Genomic DNA, 20,769 nt, shown 5'->3' on the forward strand with positions numbered 1-20,769 from the left:
AAAATGAAACCCAATCATCCTGATCAGCGGAAATAAAACATCTCAAATACGACTCCAAGGTCTGGTTTGTTCTCTCCGTCTGCCCATTGGTCTGAGGGTGAAAAGCAGAGGAGAAGGACAACTGAATTCCCAGCTTGGAACAGAAAGTCCTCCAAAATCTAGACACAAATTGAACTCCTCTGTCAGATACAATGTTCTCAGGAATCCCGTGCAAGCGAACCACCTGTTGCAAAAACAGAGGCACCAACTCAGAGGAAGATGGCAACTTAGGGAGTGGTACAAGATGGACCATCTTAGAGAACCTATCACAAATCACCCAAATAACAGTCATTCTCTGAGAGACAGGCATATCAGAGATGAAATCCATTGAAATATGGGTCCATGGCCTCCTGGGGACCGGCAAAGGCATCAACAACCCACTAGAGCGAGAACAAGGTTTAGACCGGGAGCAAGTCCCACAGGACTGCACAAAATTCCTGACATCACGAGACAAGGCGGGCCACCAAAAAGACCGACTCACCAGATCTCTAGTACCAAAAATACCTGGATGACCAGCCAAAGCAGAGCAATGAACTTCAGACATCACTCTCTTCTTCCACTGGTCAGGAACATACAACTTTCCACTGGGACAACGCTCAGGTTTGTCCTCCTAGAACTCTTCCAGAGCACGTCTCAAATCGGGCGAGATGGCAGAAAGAACTACCCCTTCGCCTAAGATGGTAGCAGGCTTGGTCACCACAGGAGAATCAGCAAAGAAGCTCCTAGAGAGGGCGTCTGCCTTGACATTCTTAGTGCCAGGAAGAAAAGAGACCACAAAATCAAAACGTGTAAAAAACAAGGCCCACCTAGCCTGTCTAGGGTTCAAGCGTTTGGCCGACTCCAGGTAAATCAAATTCTTGTGGTCAGTGAGGACCACGACTTGGTGTTTAGCTCCCTCCAACCAATGTCTCCACTCCTCAAATGCCCCTTTCATGGCTAACAGTTCCCGATTCCCCACATCATAGTTATGTTCAGATGGAGAGAACTTTCGGGAAAAGAAAGCACAGGGATTCATTTTAGATGTTACAAGATCCTTTTGGGACAAAACAGCTCCTGCACCAATCTCAGAAGCGTCCACCTCTACCTGGAACGGGAGTGAGACATCAGGTTGCTGAAAAACCGGGGCAGAAGTGAATCTTCGCTTCAGCTCCTGAAAGGAAGAAACAGCCTCCGGAGACCAATTCAACACATCAGCACCCTTTTTAGTCAGATCAGTCAATGGCTTGGCAATACTAGAAAATTTTGCTATAAATTTCCGATAAAAATTGGCAAAACCCAAAAACTTCTGGAGGGCCTTCAAAGAAGTGGGCTGAACCCAATCATAAATGGCCTGTACCTTGGCCGGGTCCATTTCAATAGTTGACGGAGACAAAATAAATCCCAAAAATGAAATCCTCTGTACCCCAAAAAGGCATTTAGATCCTTTGACATACAGGGAATTCTCCCTCAAGATCCGGAACACAGTCCGAACATGTTCCACATGAGAATCCCAATCCTTGGAGAAGATCAAAATATCATCCAGATAGATAATCAAAAATTTATCCACAAAGTCTCGGAAAATGTCGTTCATGAAGCACTGGAAGACAGAAGGGGCATTAGTGAGCCCAAAAGGCATCACCAGGTACTCAAAATGTCCCTCCGGAGTATTAAACGCTATCCTCCATTCATCCCCATGCTTAATGCGGATAAGATTATACGCCCCCCTCAGGTCAAGCTTGGTAAACCAGCAAGCACCTTTAACTCTGGAGAATAGATCCGAAATCAGGGGTAACGGATACTGATATTTAATACAGGAAAGATGTATATCTTTGTACCGTGTTAGCCAGTAGATAGAAAAATATTCAGGATTGAGAGTCCTCAGTAGTTGATACCTTTTAATGGCTAACTGAAAAGATGGTAATACATTGCAAGCTTTCGAGACTACTCAGGTCTCTTCATCAGGCTAGACTAATACAAAATCTGAAGTCACATATTTATGCACAATACAGCCTAGAAAAAATGCAATAGATAAGACAAGTGAGGTGAAGCAGAACTATCAATATGGGAGAGGGAGAAACATAAATATAAACATTGGACCAGTTCATAGATAAGGAGTCTGGATGTTTTATGGTCCTCTGATTGGGGTCTAGTTCTGTGTTGCCCTGCAAGGTTTTAAAAGGAAATTCCTTAATTGATGTAAAAAGACATAAATCCATGCGACACATTCATTCCAGCACTGAGAGTGTCAAAGTTCGTCATAAATTTGTACTCCCAAACTCGTCTCTCTCTCTGAGATGTGAAGTTACCTTTCAATACCAGTAATTTCATATCCATGCTGCTGTGATCAGGGATACAGAAATGTTTTGCCACAGGTAGATCCATTCTTTTTTCTCTTATTGTGTGACGATGAGCATTCATCCTTGTTCTAAGCTTTTGCCCTGCATTACATCTAATGTAGTGTACTTAATTATTTGTACTAAATGTCCAACTGGGGGTCTGTATGTGGGGGAGACAGGGCAAAAGCTTAGAACAAGGATGAATGCTCATCGTCACACAATAAGAGAAAAAAGAATGGATCTACCTGTGGCAAAACATTTCTGTATCCCTGATCACAGCAGCATGGATATGAAATTACTGGTATTGAAAGGTAACTTCACATCTCAGAGAGAGAGACGAGTTTGGGAGTACAAATTTATGACGAACTTTGACACTCTCAGTGCTGGAATGAATGTGTCGCATGGATTTATGTCTTTTTACATCAATTAAGGAATTTCCTTTTAAAACCTTGCAGGGCAACACAGAACTAGACCCCAATCAGAGGACCATAAAACATCCAGACTCCTTATCTATGAACTGGTCCAATGTTTATATTTATGTTTCTCCCTCTCCCATATTGATAGTTCTGCTTCACGTCACTTGTCTTATCTATTGCATTTTTTCTAGGCTGTATTGTGCATAAATATGTGACTTCAGATTTTGTATTAGTCTAGCCTGATGAAGAGACCTGAGTAGTCTCGAAAGCTTGCAATGTATTACCATCTTTTCAGTTAGCCATTAAAAGGTATCAACTACTGAGGACTCTCAATCCTGAATATTTTGATATTTAATAGTAATTTTGTTGAGGGCACGATAATCAATACAAGGTCTTAATGAACCATCCTTTTTGGCCACGAAAAAAAAACCGGCACCTAAGGGTGAAGAGGATGGTCTAATATGACCCTTCTCCAACGCCTCCTTAATATAGGATCGCATAGCCTCATGCTCGGGTACAGATAAATTGAAGAGCCGACCCTTAGGAAATTTACACCCCGGGCTCAGTTCAATTGCACAGTCATAACTCCTATGAGGAGGCAAAGAAGCAGACTCATTCTCACTAAATACATCATAAAAGTCCGCCAAATAGTCAGGAACATCATGCGACTGAGGAGAGGTGGAAAAAACCGGAGCCTCACTAAGGGCACACCGACAACCCCCACTCACCACAGACACAGATTTCCAATCCAAAACTGGATTATGAATTTGCAACCAGGGAAACCCCAGAACAATGGTATCATGCAAATTATGAAACACCAAAAATCTGCAATTTTCTTGATGGTCTGGGGCGACCTGCATTACCACCTGGGTCCAAAACTGAGGTTTATTTTTCGCCAAAGGAGTAGCATCAATCCCCCTCAAAGGGATAGGCATCCGCAGAGGTGTCATCAGAAATCCACAACGTTTAGCAAAATCCAAGTCCATTAGGTTCAGGGCTGCTCCCGAATCCACAAAAGCCTTGGTGGAAAATGTGGACAGGGAGCAGATCAGAGTAATTGCCAGAAGAAACTTAGGTTGAACACCACCCACAGAAAACGTGTGTGCAAAACGTTTCTCTCGTTTAGGACAGACAGAAATAATATGTGAAGCATCTCTACAAAAAACAGCTTATTACGCCTTCTGAACTCCTGACGTTGCTCCCTGGACAAAACTCTATGACATTGCATAGGTTCAGACACTTGTTCAACAGGTGGCAACACCTCTCGTACAGTCCTGCGTTCACGTATACGCCGATCAACTTGAATGGCTAATGACTAGAGTTGAGCGAAACGGGTCGAAAAAATTCAAAAGTCGCCGACTTTTGGCAAAGTCGGGTTTCATGAAACGAAACCCGACCCTAGGATGAGGTCGGCCACGAGGTCGGCGACTTACGCGCCAAAGTCGCGTTTCAAAAGTTTGTTTTGCGCTCTTTTTCAGCCAATCAGGATCCACGGACACTGTGGGCAACGTGATGACATAGGCACGGGTCACCACCATCTTTCAGAAGGGCATGCAAGTGATTGGCTTGCTTTGGTGGGCGTCACAGGGGGTATAAAAGGGCGTGCACGCCGACCGCCATCTTACTTCTGCCGATCTTAGTATAGGGAGAGGTTGCTGCTGATTCTGTAGGGAGAGCGTTAGGCAGGGAAGAAGACAAAAAAACTGCTTCTGCTGCTAGCGATTTGGCCTGCACAACACACAAGTCACTGTGTGTGCAGTGCAAGGGGAGGCTATATTGTGGTGTATCAGTGGTGTTGGTTGTTGGGCTGCCTTTTAAGGCTTCCTGACACGCTGGCATTGCTGTTTACCCACTGCTCCGCAAACTGCTTTTTTAAAAGCAATCCAATCTCCCTTATCCTCTCGTCACTTTGGTCACAGGCAGCTGTGCCATCGAGCGTGTCACATAGCGCTCAGATATCAGTGGGCCTCACACCATCCACAAGTGTCCAGTGTCCAAAAGTGTATGCAGAGATTCAAAATCTCCATTATCCTCTCGTCACTTTGGTCACAGGCAGCTGTGCCATCGAGCGTGTCACATAGCGCTCAGATATCAGTGGGCCTCACACCATCCACAAGTGTCCAGTGTCCAAAAGTGTACGCAGAGATTCAAAATCTCCATTATCCTCTCGTCACTTTGGTCACAGGCAGCTGTGCCATCGAGCGTGTCACATAGCGCTCAGATATCAGTGGGCCTCACACCATCCACAAGTGTCCAGTGTCCAAAAGTGTACGCAGAGATTCAAAATCTCCATTATCCTCTCGTCACTTTGGTCACAGGCAGCTGTGCCATCGAGCGTGTCACATAGCGCTCAGATATCAGTGGGCCTCACACCATCCACAAGTGTCCAGTGTCCAAAAGTGTGCGCAGAGATTCAAAATCTCCATTATCCTCTCGTCACTTTGGTCACAGGCAGCTGTGCCATCGAGCGTGTCACATAGCGCTCAGATATCAGTGGGCCTCACACTGTCGGGGTCGTAAACGACAATGAATCCTCATTCACCAGTCATTCCAAATCATTGTGCGAGCGCAAAACATCTGGTACCGATTAAGAATGACTCAGACACGCAGCTGATTCAGTCTTAGCTAATGTCCTGCATCCACACCTGTCAGGAGCAGTACAACAACTGGCTTTATTTACAAATACACAATACTATATTGAGTGTTAGGGGAAGGCGTGCATTAGGCGGGGTTTATGCAGTATACATCTAGTGTCCAGTCTCTCTCTGATTCGTCAAAACGTCTCCCAATGGTTACTCCTTCTTCACATTCCTGAGTTATCTTTTTTAGGAGAAATGAAACTTAACTTAACTCTTTAGACACTGAATTTAAGTGAAAGTGAACACTGGCAGCCATCTTTAATACAGTTACATTTGCATTAGCAAGCAATTAGGAAAAACTTATTGTTTCACAGTATAAAAATATAAAAGTTATATAAGAAAATATATTTTCACCTTGACAATCCCCCCTAAACACTAAGTTTTTCCCTTAATGAAAGATCCTTCGAGACTGTCCATGTGATGGGAAAAGGGGAGGTGGATTTCTTCATCCAGACACCTCAGAAGCTCTCCCCTAGCGAGAGGCCTCCAGGCAGCTGAACCCTTCACTAACCTCACATGGAGTTCTCCCGCTGTCCCTAAACTAAGTCTCTTAACATCATCTGAGAATGGGGGGTTTTGTCTACTCTCTTGAGGGGAATATACTTAGGGATCTTCCCTAGATCAGTACCATCGTACTCTGGTGGGTCTACTTCTTGATTGAGGAAGGTGCCAGTCGGAGTTGCTTTGGCAATAACCTTTTTATACAAGGGAATAACACAACAAAGAGTTATTGATCCAATTACAAGGAGGGCAATCAGTACTATACAAGCTTGTTGAAGGAATCCCTTGAGTCCACCCAACCAGCCGGAAAAGAAAGATGTGTCTACTCCAGCATTAGTTTTCAATTCTGCTGCTAACCCAGTTATCTTTTTAAGGGCTATCATGGTTTTTCCATTCACTCCAGAGTTCTGAGGGATATAGGTACAACACTCCTCTCCCACCATCCCACAAACTCCTCCTTTCTCAGCTAATATCATATCAAGGGCTAGTCGATTTTGGAGTGTCATTCTAGTGTTAGGGCCCAATTCTTCAACTATACCTTGGAAGGCATCTTGGCTGAAATTGACAAACCTTTGTTCACTGTAATATATGTAATTGATCCATTCAACATTTTTATTAATCTGCACCTGTGGGATTATAGAAGCAAAGCCAGCATAGATCTGGTTCTGGGCTTTAAATTGGTCAGGCACCCCCCTTGGCACTCCAATAGCATCAATATATACTAGTGGATCTTCTTCATAACTCATATGGAGCTGATCGAGGCTTCTCCTTTTCCTGGTAGGTTCATCAGGTATCTTTGGATCCCAGGGTAGAATCTTGAACTGCATAGCTAGTTTAACAAGGGTGCATTGGCCTGTCCAGGCATTTGGCAACCTAGGACGGAGCTTACCATCTCCACATAACCAATAAATGTCATACATATATTGTGTATGTTTGATTAACAAGTCAGTATCTAGAGAACTATTCTCTTTGCAGAAACCTGTCTCGAAGATCCCTACTGGTGTACCTGTGGTGTCGTGGGAATTATAGCAGGTGTAATTGTCAGCTAATACAGTTACTTCTCCTGGGACCTTTAGTTTGGGTTCCTTATGAATTAGTGGAACGTAATCTGGGCAATCAGTGGGCTTCAAACCTTTCAACAAATTCATGACACAGGCAGTGGTGTTTAGGTATGCTCTGAGTATTCAACTGGTCATTCGGAATAACAAAGGTAGCTGGAGTCAAACGACCCAGAGTACAAGCACCTTTTACCCCTACTGGCAACCATTTATATGCATTGTCTCCACATACCCAGAACATGTCACTAGGTAGGTCCCATAGGGCTGAATGTTGTAATACCAGTCTATGAACTAAATCTATGAACGCAGATACATTCTGAAGCATACACCAATTTGGAAGTTGTCCTAAAGGGCTACAATACCCTACATCGGGATTTCTACAGGTGGGAGTTCCTTTCTCATATCCAGATGACTCGTTGCAAGGTATATTACTCTTATGCTTTGTTAACTCCTGTGGCTAGTTTGCAATGCAATGCGTGGATCCAGGTTGGTCGTCCTTCCAACTTAACAGCAGTAGGCGTTGTCAGGAGTACTTGGTAAGGTCCTTGATATCGGGGTTCAAGGGTCTTTCTGGAGTGTTTCTTGACATATACATAATCACCAGGTTGTAGACAGTGAGTTCCTTCCACACTATCTGGATCTCTGTCTGATTCAATTGTTTCAGGGACACCGAATCGTGGTACTAGTTCCATCACCAGTTTCTTTGCAGTAGCTCGAGCTGTAGCCGTTTTCACCGGGTAGGCCTCTGGCCATCCAGAGAAGAGATCTACACATACTAGGATATTTGCATACACTCCTACCTTGGTAGCTGTATGTCGTCAATCTGCCGTCTCTGAAACGGGTAGAGAGGCCTAGGTGTCGCTTTCTTAGGGACTTTTACTGTTTTACCTGGGTTGTGCTGTGCACAGATGAGGCATGATTGTACAAGTTTCGCGGCTGCGCAACTGAAGCCAGGAGCGATCCAGAAGGCATCTACCATGGCACACATGTGACTTTTTGAGGTGTGATTGGGGCCATGTGCTGCTTGCGCCATGATTGGGAACAGGGACTTTGGTGGGCACATTTTATCCTTATTCTCCCATACTCCATTTGAGTTCAGCTCAGCTCCCAGTCTCCCCCGGTGTACCTTCTCTGTTTGGGCAGCCTTTTGCTGGAGGGATTTCAGGACATCTAGACCCAATGTGGCTGGAATACGCTGACTCCCCGCCACCGTCCACTGCTCTCTCTAGGCCGCCTTGTGCTATTTTAGCAGCCTTGTTCGCCCTTCTATTGCCCTCTACCTCCACGGAGTCACCTTTGTGTGTGCTTTTACCTTGACAATGCCAACCTGGACTGGTAACATCAATGCCTCCATCAATTGTTTCACCAGCTCTGCATTTTTAATGGGCTTCGAATCTGTGAAAATATTAGCGACTTTACCTGCAGCGGCTCTACACGCCTCAGTGAGTGCCTTCAACTCTGCCTCCTGCGCCGACATGTGAGGAGAGAGTGGTTCCGCTCGGATTACCTCATGTGAGGATACTACTGCATATCCAGTGTAGAATCGTCCATCCTGGTGGTATCTGGGGCCATCTACAAAAAAGAAACTCAAAGTCTGCATTAGGAACAGGTTTTTCATGAATGTGTGCAAACCCAACTGTCTCCTGACTCATCAGTCCTATGCAGACATGTTCATGCGTCATGTCAAAGTATCCTTCCTCACTTGCCAATACGGTCACCAATTCCCCCTTTTCTGAATCCACAGGCAGGAGGGTGGCTGGATTCAGAACGTTACATCTTTTGAGGAGTGACATACTCAGGAATTAGTAGAGCACACTCAAGTCGGAGCTGTCTGGCCATAGACAGATGTTTTGGTTGAACTTGTAGGAGTATGGCATGGATGTCATGTGGGGAATAGATTGTCAAAAGAAACGTCAGTGTCATCTCACATGCCTTTCCTATTACGTCTCCACTTTTTTCCTTGTGCTCCAGCATACATGACAGGTCGTTTTATTGTCCTTGTTTGCTCAATTTCTTTAGCTACCTTAAGGAGGTCTTTCGGATCTACATGTCTCCATTCAGGTCTGGCTGTCTGTACTGCGTCTCGTAAGTCTTTGTTCATACCGTCAATGAATGCATCCACCAGTATTCTAACATCAAGTGGATTTATGCAAATGTACCCCATGTCTGCCCATTTCAGCTGTAACCGTCCAAGGTATATCTCTACTCTCTCTCCTCTTTGCTGTGTCACATTAGTCAGGAGTACAGACTGCTCTGATTGTTCCACTGCAGCCCATTGTCTTAGTGACTCACAGTACGTCTCCCCAGATCGTGCAGATTTATCATCCATGCCCCAAGCCTGATTCTTTGTCACATCTGTGTGTCTTAATTATATGATCTAGTGCGTCACCTGCCTTTAAACTCACCAACCTCTCTAGGTCTGCCCAGGTACACTTATATGTCTGCTGTACTTCCTTTATGTGTCTGTAAAACGGGAATGGTTGGTCTTCAGGGGCAGGCAGCTGCTTCAGCAAAGCTAGCTGGTCAGAGGGGCTCCAGGGATAATACACCTGTATCTTTCTTATTCTAGTCACACTTCTAGGTCCTGATGGGGTTGGCCGTCTGATGTCTACTGTCAGCTTACTCCTCAAGGGCCAATGTCCCCACTACCCACTATCCACACTATTATGTCAGCTTCTTATGATCTTGTCTGGATAGGATTTAGTGCAATTCTCTTAGGTCAGTAGCACAGGTCACACAAGTAGCTATTCAGTCTGGATTTGTCTGAGTCTGACCACAGTGTTTACAAGTCCATCTGTTTTGTCTGGGTCTCTGATTACACTTTGTCAATCAAACATTCATAATTCACCTTCCATACTGCTGCACATTCTCAAGCATCATTTATTCACTTGCTATTTTCTTCCCTTGTCTGTGCCTTTTTGTACATCCAAACATTCACACTCTGGTATTTTTGCCTTTTTCAATATTTGTCCCACTTGTTTTACTGCTTCCTTCCTTCTCTGTCTTTTGTAATTTGACACAATTTGCTATACAAATCAATCACACAACTAGAAGCAGGTTCAAACACATTAATGACCAAGCAATCACTTACAATTCCCTTCTAAATTAGGCACCATATCTTACTTTTAACTTCCAATCTTCAATTAAGTACTGTTGCTTTAAAATGCACAAATCTTTCAGCTTGTACCTTACGGATAGAATTACAGAGAATTTTGAGCACAGCTCACACTCAGCAGAGATAAGAGCGAAGGGAGAAGAAACTACGCAGCTCCATCCTTCACCCCTCCCGTCAGAATGCAGCGTCGTCCTTCACAGAATTCTGTAGTTCTTTAGACTTATCAAAATCAATTTCTACAAAGAAACTCAAAATCACGGGATTTCACTGTAAGGGCAGATAACTGTATAATGAGATTAACCATGCCTTGCCCTTTTTCTGGCCAAATGCATTCAGGAAACTTTACAATGTAATGCCACATATAACACGAACTATATCATTACTCAATTCATTCAGTCTCAGATGTAGATTTGAAATATCTATAACGCATCTGTCCGGGATTCCACCACAACTAGAAAGGTCACAAATCTCTTGACACAAAAACGATGTGTGATGATTCATTCATACGTGCTCATTCACTGATTTTTTTTTTTTTTTTACTCATCTCTCATCTTATTCAGAGGTTCTCATAGACATATATACAAGGATTCACACAGCCTGCCTATCTTGCACTTTGGATTTGATTAATACTTTTTCCAGGTTCTTTGCTGCACTACTTCCATATCTATCCTCAATTATATCACATAACCGGTCTCCTTCTTCAGGTATCTTTCCCTGACTGTTCCCCATCAATCTCTTTCCATCCTTCATTCTTCAAGCCTCGCGCAACTCGCAGATGAGCTTGTGCTTGTTCTAACAATCCTTTATCTTTCAACATGCCTCGTTTGTTCTCTATGAGATTATGCCACATAGCCGGCTGTAATCTCCCTGACGAGGGCAATCCTACATGCTTATACAATCTCTCAACATTCTTGACTGCCTTCTTGCCTTCCCGTGACGCTACTATTGCCTTGACCTCCACAGCATCCTCATCTAACTTGTGGGGCACAGACTTCTTCTGCTTTAAGATACGCAGCATGACTCTTACAGAATACTATGGTTCTCTGCAGAAAAACCACTGGTAGCGATATCAACACTGATGTTCCACAGTACGGAGCCTCACGTTCGACGTACTAGGAAAAGAGCCTCGCGCTCAATATTTCCTTTCCCTAACCTTGAACAGCAGTGATTAACAGATTATCCTGCCACGATATTCCAACAGTCGGGAGGCGGTCTCCTAGTGAGAGCCCTCCACAGAAATACAGGTGGTCCCTTCTCGGGACGTCTTAATTACCTAGCTGGTACAATATCACAGAGGCTGCGTCTCCTATCCCTTCCTCTAGGTTGCCCCACAATCTGCAACTAGCTCAATTTATCACTCCACTTCACTACTAGACAATAGTCACGGGTAGGGTGGTTGAATGGAGTACAATGACCGGTGGAGGAGGTGTGGTGTACACGAGGACGCGCAGAATGCGACGTCTCTCAGTTGCTGGTTCAGAGCGTGGCACAGGATCGCACTCAGTCTCACCACTCGACCGGTCACCCCTCAGACCCAAGGAGACCACAGACAAACCAATAACGGCTGAGACACTAGCAAGTGTGACACATACAGTGTATATGATCTCACTTACCGTGTTTTGGAGGGTGATCAGTCCTCGAGGTCAGCCACTACAGGTATCATCCACAGACATCCAAGCATGGGTCCAGAGGAGCCTCGGATCACTGTCCACGCCCACCGTTGGGCTCCAAATTGTCGGGGTCGTAAACGACAATGAATCCTCATTCACCAGTCATTCCAAATCATTGTGCGAGCGCAAAACATCTGGTACCGATTAAGAATGACTCAGACACGCAGCTGATTCAGTCTTAGCTAATGTCCTGCATCCACACCTGTCAGGAGCAGTACAACAACTGGCTTTATTTACAAATACACAATACTATATTGAGTGTTAGGGGAAGGCGTGCATTAGGCGGGGTTTATGCAGTATACATCTAGTGTCCAGTCTCTCTCTGATTCGTCAAAACGTCTCCCAATGGTTACTCCTTCTTCACATTCCTGAGTTATCTTTTTTAGGAGAAATGAAACTTAACTTAACTCTTTAGACACTGAATTTAAGTGAAAGTGAACACTGGCAGCCATCTTTAATACAGTTACATTTGCATTAGCAAGCAATTAGGAAAAACTTATTGTTTCACAGTATAAAAATATAAAAGTTATATAAGAAAATATATTTTCACCTTGACAACACCATCCACAAGTGTCCAGTGTCCAAAAGTGTACGCAGAGATTCAAAATCTCCATTATCCTCTCGTCACTTTGGACACAGGCAGCTGTGCCATCGAGCGTGTCACATAGCGCTCAGATATCAGTGGGCCTCACACCATCCACAAGTGTCCAGTGTCCAAAAGTGTACGCAGAGATTCAAAATCTCCATTATCCTCTCGTCACTTTGGTCACAGGCAGCTGTGCCATCGAGCGTGTCACATAGCGCTCAGATATCAGTGGGCCTCACACCATCCACAAGTGTCCAGTGTCCAAAAGTGTGCGCAGAGATTCAAAATCTCCATTATCCTCTCGTCACTTTGGTCACAGGCAGCTGTGCCATCGAGCGTGTCACATAGCGCTCAGATATCAGTGGGCCTCACACCATCCACAAGTGTCCAGTGTCCAAAAGTGTACGCAGAGATTCAAAATCTCCATTATCCTCTCGTCACTTTGGTCACAGGCAGCTGTGCCATCGAGCGTGTCACATAGCGCTCAGATATCAGTGGGCCTCACACAATCCACAAGTGTCCAGTGTCCAAAAGTGTACGCAGAGATTCAAAATCTCCATTATCCTCTCGTCACTTTGGTCACAGGCAGCTGTGCCATCGAGCGTGTCACATAGCGCTCAGATATCAGTGGGCCTCACACAATCCACAAGTGTCCAGTGTCCAAAAGTGTACGCAGAGATTCAAAATCTCCATTATCCTCTCGTCACTTTGGTCACAGGCAGCTGTGCCATCGAGCGTGTCACATAGCGCTCAGATATCAGTGGGCCTCACACAATCCACAAGTGTCCACTGTCCACAAGTGTGTGCAGAAATTCTAAAACTCCCCTGTCCTATAGATACCTTGTACCTTGTTTTACATTACTATATAGTTTGTTGGATTTTGTCTACATTTCTACCAAAAATGAGGAAGGCTGGTGGAAGAGGCCGTGGAATTGGGCGGGGGTTGGCAGCTGGTAATGATGGTGTTGGTGGTGGATCTGATGGTAGTGGCAAGAGCAAAATAGGACCGAATGCAGGAGGTGCTGACCCTGCGTCATCGTCTGGCTACATAAGGCCTCGAACGCTTAGTTTTCTAGGAGTTGGCAAACCGCTTTTAAAGGCAGAGCATCAGGAAAAAGTTTTGTCTTACATTGCTGACTCAGCCTCCAGCTCTATCGCCTACTCTTCTTCAGTTGTAAAAAGTAAAAGCACTGAGTCGTCATTGGAGGCTCATGTTCATGAACCACACCTTTCCTTGTGTCCTTCACCCCAACCAAGATTGAAGGATGACGCAGGCCATACTACTGATTACTCCATGGAGCTGTTTTCACATACCATGCCTGGATTATCAAGTGAAATGGTGAATTACCCAGGCCAAGATGAATCTGACATGGAGTGCACTGATGCACAGCCGCTGATGGATGTTTCTGCTGGTACATTCACTCAGAGCACTACATTGTCCTCGCAGTGTACAGAGCCAGATTCTGACCCTGATGAGACTCAGGTGCCCCTTCCCGCACACTATACCACCATACACGGTGACACAGAGGAAGGTGCACATGACAAAGAAGAGGAGGTGATGGATGACCCAGTTGTTGACCCAGATTGGCATCCATTGGGGGAAGAGGGTGCTGCTTCCAATAGCTCAGATGAGGAGCATCCACAGCAGACATCGACATCGCAACAGCTGTTATCTGGCAGGCCCGGAGCACTCCAAAGACAGGTTCCAAACATCAAAAGAGTTGCTGGACAGCTTGTCTAGAGGGTCAAAAGATCACAGCGTGCTAGGCCGCAAAATGTCTGCCAAAGTAGGAAGAGTGCAGTGTGGCACTTTTTTGAACAAAATCCTCATGATCAGGCCAAGGTTATCTGTAAGAAGTGCGCAAAGACCTTTAGCCGAGGGAAAAATCTGAAAAATTTGAATACCAGTTGCATGCTTAGACATTTAACCAGCATGCACTTGCAAGCGTGGACACAACACCAAACCTCAAGTGCCACATGTGCAGCTGATCACAACGAAGGTAGTCAGCAACGCTACATTGTTTCCCCCACTGTAAGCCCACCGGTTAGCACAGCAGCAAATGTTGAGGTGTCGTTGCAAGGCCACAGCAGTCAGGGAATCCCACTGTTATATCAACGAAATACTGATTCTAGGCCATCAGAAAGAACACCAACTCCATCACCATCATCAACCCTCTCTCAGTCCGCCCTGTCCACCGCTACTTCCACCATATGCAGCTCTCAAGTCCAGCTCACCCTCCCAGACACTATGAGTAGGTCAAGAAAGTACTCAGTCTCTCATCCGCGTACACTGGGTTTGAACGCCCACATTGCCAAACTAATCTCGTTTGAGATGATGCCCTTTCGGTTGGTGGAAAGCACAGCTTTCCGCGAACTCATGGCCTATGCTGTACCACGCTATGACCTACCCAGTCGCCACTTCTTCTCTCGCAAAGCCATCCCAGCCCTCCACCATCATGTGAAAGACCGCATTGTCCATGCACTCAAGCAGTCAGTGAGCGGAAAGGTGCACCTCACAACTGATGCATGGTCCAGTCGGCATGGCCAGGGCCGTTACGTGTCCATCACTGCGCACTGGGTTAATGTGGTGGATGCAGGGTCCACAGGGGACATCGGTGGTGGGACAGTGCTGCCTAGCCCACGGTATAGGAAACAGTTGGCTGTAGGCGTTCGACCCTCCTCCTCCTCCTCCTCCTCCAGAAGCGAAAGCTCGTCCACAGAGCGCAGTCGTACGAGCACTCCATCTGCAGCTGCCACTGTTGCACACGATGTGTCCCCCTATCGAGCAGCTAGTGGAAAGCGTCAGCAGGCTGTGTTGCAGATGATGTGTTTGGGCGACAGACACACCGCCGAGGTGCTGGCCGAGTACTTGAAGCGACAAACTGAGTCATGGCTGGGCAGTGTACATCTTGAGGCAGGCAAGGTAGTTAGTGATAACGGCCGTAATTTTGTGGCAGCCATAGCCCTTTCAAAACTCAGCCACATACCTTGCTTGGCTCACACCTTGAACCTGGTGGTGCAGTGCTTCCTCAAAAATTATCCGGAGTTAACAGCCCTGCTCCAGAAGGTGCGAAGACTGTGCGCGCACATCCGCCGGTCGCCTGTACACTCCGTTCGTATGCAGAAGCTGCAGCGATTGCTCCACCTTCCCAACCACCGCCTCATTATCGACATTGCAACAAGGTGGAACTCCACCCTGCACATGGTGGAGCGGCTGTGCGAGCAGAGGCAGGCCATAATGCATTTGTGGGAGGATACACGGCCAGGCACTTTGAGAGCAGACATGGAGTTGACAGGCGTGCAGTGGTCAAAGCTGAAAGACCTTTGTAAAGTCCTTCAGTGTTTTGAGGAATGCACCCGGCTGGTAAGCGCAGACGACGCCATCCTAAGCATGAGCATCCCACTTATGCGTCTGCTCATGCAAACTTTGACGCACCTTAAGGAGCAGGCGTCTGCAGCCAATGTTGATGAGGAGGAAGAGGAGGAGGGAATCCTTGATGACATTCAGCCATTGTCTGCTCAGGGACCTCTCCTGGACGAGGTGGAGGAAGAAGAGGAGGAGGAGGAGGATGATGGGGATGATTACTTAGGGGAGGAGGATGCATCTCGTGGGGCAAGTGAAAATGTTGGCGTGGCAAGGTCTGGTACAGGGTTTGTGCGTGACTGGAGGGATGTGGATTTGCCAGAAAGTGCTCCTCCACCCAGCACTCGCAGTGCATCATTGACACCGGGAACATTGGCCCACATGTCAGATTATGCCTTGCGGATCCTAAAAAGGGACCCCCGCATTGCCAAAATGATGAACGATGACGACTACTGGTTGGCCAGCATCCTGGATCCACGCTATAAAGGCAAATTACAAAACATCATGCCACAGGAGAACCTTGACCTAATATTGGCTAATAAACAAGCAACTCTGGTAAATCGGTTGCTTGAGGCATTCCCAGCACACAGCAGCGGTGATGGTTCTCACAAGAGCCGTACGGGCCGGGGGCAGCTTGGCAGAGGTGTTCGTGGTGCACACAGCAGAAGTGGCGTTGGAGACAGGGGTTTCATGACAATGTTGTGGACTGATTTTTCAAATACCGCTCACACAACTGGTAATACTGCATCGATGGAAAGTGACAGGAGACAGCAGTTGTCAACTATGGTTACAAACTACTTTTCCTCCCATATCGATGTTCTCCCACACAGGTCATTCCCCTTTGACTATTGGGCCGCTAAACTGGACACCTGGCCTGAATTGGCCCAATATGCCTTACAGGAGCTCGCTTGCCCAGCTGCAAGTGTGCTATCGGAAAGAGTCTTCAGTGCAGCTGGATCAATCCTGACAGCAAAAAGGACCCGTCTGTCAACCCAAAATGTGGATGATCTAACCTTCATTAAAATGAACCACGCATGGGTTTCCAAGGATTTTGTCCCTCCTTCCCCTGATGACACATAGGGTGACAGAAAAATGGCTTGCTTTGGTCCACCTCTTCCTGGTACTTCACCTATTTCGCCTTTTGCATCAGCTGAATGTCCAACATCAACATATGCCACTTTCTAAAACTCCATAACTGTGCTGCCTCCCCCCCCATGGCCGGGGTCACCACCTACCGCACGACACCGTGCGAGTGCCGTTGCCCTGGACAGGTGGGTAGGCCGACTCTTGGGCGCGGGCACTGGCACAGGGTCCCTCATAGTGCAATCAAGTGTCTCTGACGGTGTTGGTGCACACCCGCCGTCAGACACACCGCTGTACTATGAGGGGCCCAGTGCCAGTACCGACGCCCACGAGTGGGCCCCCCTTGCTTGGCCAGGGCCCCAGCATTTGCAATCTTTACCTCTCCCTGCTCCTCCGCTGTGTAATCTGGGCCGTCAAATCCATACTGTGCCTGACACCGTCTGAGCCTGCCTCCTGAGACATATATTTTGAATGTGTACGCTATCCATACATGTTATCCAGGGATACGGTACCCTTTCTAACCTTTGTGCAATGACGTGCAATCCATACTGGGCCTAACACCGTCTGAGCCTGCCTCATGCTGTATAGACATATATTTTGAATGTGTACGCTATCCATACATGTTATCCGGGGATACGGTACCCCTTCTAACCTTTGTGCAATGACGTGCAATCCATACTTGGCCTAACACCGTCTGAGCCTGCCTCATGCTGTATAGACATATATTTTGAATGTGTACGCTATCCATACATGTTATCCGGGGATACGGTACCCTTTCTAACCTTTGTGCAATGACGTGCAATCCATACTGGGCCTAACACCGTCTGAGCCTGCCTCATGCTGTATAGACATATATTTTGAATGTGAACGCTATCCATACATGTTATCCGGGGATACGGTACCCTTTCTAACCTTTGTGCAATGACGTGCAATCCATACTGGGCCTAACACCGTCTGAGCCTGCCTCATGCTGTATAGACATATATTTTGAATGTGTACGCTATCCATACATGTTATCCGGGGATACGGTACCCTTTCTAACCTTTGTGCAATGACGTGCAATCCATACTGGGCCTAACACCGTCTGAGCCTGCCTCATGCTGTATAGACATATATTTTGAATGTGTACGCTATCCATACATGTTATCCGGGGATACGGTACCCTTTCTAACCTTTGTGCAATGACGTGCAATCCATACTGGGCCTAACACCGTCTGAGCCTGCCTCATGCTGTATAGACATATATTTTGAATGTGTACGCTATCCATACATGTTATCCGGGGATACGGTACCCTTTCTAACCTTTGTGCAATGACGTGCAATCCATACTGGGCCTAACACCGTCTGAGCCTGCCTCATGCTGTATAGACATATATTTTGAATGTGTACGCTATCCATACATGTTATCCGGGGATACGGTACCCCTTCTAACCTTTGTGCAATGACGTGCAATCCATACTGGCCCTAACACCGTCTGAGCCTGCCTCATGCTGTATAGACATATATTTTGAATGTGTACGCTATCCATACATGTTATCCGGGGATACGGTACCCTTTCTAACCTTTGTGCAATGACGTGCAATCCATACTGGGCCTAACACCGTCTGAGCCTGCCTCATGCTGTATAGACATATATTTTGAATGTGTACGCTATCCATACATGTTATCCGGGGATACGGTACCCCTTCTAACCTTTGTGCAATGACGTGCAATCCATACTGGGCCTAACACCGTCTGAGCCTGCCTCATGCTGTATAGACATATATTTTGAATGTGTACGCTATCCATACATGTTATCCGGGGATACGGTACCCTTTCTAACCTTTGTGCAATGACGTGCAATCCATACTGGGCCTAACACCGTCTGAGCCTGCCTCATGCTGTATAGACATATATTTTGAATGTGTACGCTATCCATACATGTTATCCAGGGATACGGTACCCTTTCTAACCTTTGTGCAATCACATGCAATCCATACTGGGCGTGAGAACGGCTGGCGAGCTGTTAAGCAAGCTACAGCACCTGTCCAGACAAGTACAGGGATTCCCTAGCGAGGAGACTTATTTGAATGTTTTCAATGTTGGGACAGCAATTTTTGGGGAGCACTATACTCTGGAGAATGATAGATGGGGCCCACCATACACTGGATCATTCCAAAGGTGGACATCAGACACTGGAGCAGCATTTACAGGGCCCATTATACACTAGAGCATTAGAAATGGGGCCCATTATGTTTGGAGCATTATTTGGGCCCTTAAGACAGTGGAGCTTCATCCATGGGGACCAACATATACTGTAGCATTATGTGGAGCTCATCATATACTGTTTCAAACATTATATGGGACCAATGATTTTGTATGGAGAAATAGATGGGCCTCGTCATGAGATGTAAAAAGTGAGGTATTTTTCATTGTACTATACCGCTATTTCTCTGCCGTATCAGAGCATGATGAGTTGTGGTATGTGTTAAAGGGGCGCTCTTTCGCCCAGGGCACATGAAAACCTGCAGCCAGCCCTCCCCCCCCACAAATTTAGCCAAATAACCCCCATTTTTCAGTGCGTAACTTGTATTATGAAGTTAATTAAGGTTGACAAGCTTAAGTAAGAAGAATTGATGCTTTTGGCATTCAAATGGGCACTGTAGGTGTGTTTCCTGTCCTCCTCTCACTGCCGACTGTTATTCCCCATTGACTTACATTGGGTTTCGTGTTTCGGGACGACCCCGACTTTTCCCTATAATCGGACGATCTTGCTCGACCCGACTTTTGGAAAAGTCGGGTTTCACGAAACGAAACGCGACCCTAAAAAACCAAAAGTCGCTCAACTCTACTAATGACATAGAATCGTCAAGACCAGAGGGAACAGGAAATCCCACCATAGTATCTTTTACAGCTTCTGACAAACCCTTCCGAAAGAGAGCTGCCAAGGCATTATCATTCCAGGTAGTAAGGACCGCCCACTTTCGGAATTTTTGACAGTACAATTCTGCAGAATCTCGATCCTGGCTCAATGCCAACAGGGTCTTTTCAGCCTGATCAATAGCATTAGGTTCATCAAACAACAACCCCAAGGCTTGAAAAAATGCGTTCACATTAGTCAGAATAGGATCATCAGGTTTCAAAGAAAACGCCCAATCCTGGGGATCGCCACGCAGCAAAGAGATGACAATTTTAACCTGCTGCGCAGAGCTCCCTGACGAGTTAGGCTTCAAGGCAAAAAATAATTTACAATTATTTTTGAAATTCAAAAATTTAGACCGATCCCCAAAAAACACATCAGGAGTAGGGATCTTTGGTTCAGCAGCATGTGAATGAGCAAGGTAGGCGGAAATTCCCCGCACTTCCGCAGCGAGCTGCTCCACACGATCAGACAATTGCTTTATCTCCATTGAGAGAAAAAAAATTCCCCCTACGGCCTCAGAGATATAGAGGAAAAAATATACACACCCTTTTTTTTTTTTTTTCAATTCTTTCCTGCTATTGAGTACCCTAGGATCTGCGGTATGGCTGGTGATTCTGTTATGAATGAGTCACCATAGGAGGCAAAAACAGAAATATTAGCTAAGTCCAGAAAACCAGAGAAGTTGGCAGCTATCGGATTGCAGACCCCTGAACCTAACAACAGCAACTAGCAGTAGCCGTGGGGGGTTCCTACGGTGCCCTAGACCCCTCGATCACAGCCGGAGAACTACATAGCCTAAAGACAGAAAGGGAAATCTAAACTGCCCCAGAGCAGACCCCAAAGCAATAGACAGCCCCCAACATATAATGACGGTGAAGCAAGATGAAAAAACACTCACACAGATAGAAAGATAGGCTGAGCAAATGATGGGGCCCAAGCTAACAGAATAGAAAAGCTGCTGTCTGCAATCCGCCAAAACCCTCTCAAAACAAGAGCCAACAGACTGATAGGGAAAAAAGCCCTGAAGACGCTAGGCTTCAAAAAGACTATATCAGTACTCAGGTATTTTCTGAAGACAGAG

The sequence above is a fragment of the Dendrobates tinctorius genome, unplaced genomic scaffold (assembly GCF_039654945.1).
Source record: "Dendrobates tinctorius isolate UK_male_01 unplaced genomic scaffold, ASM3965494v1 ptg000036l, whole genome shotgun sequence".
NCBI classification, from domain to species: Eukaryota; Metazoa; Chordata; class Amphibia; order Anura; family Dendrobatidae; genus Dendrobates; species Dendrobates tinctorius.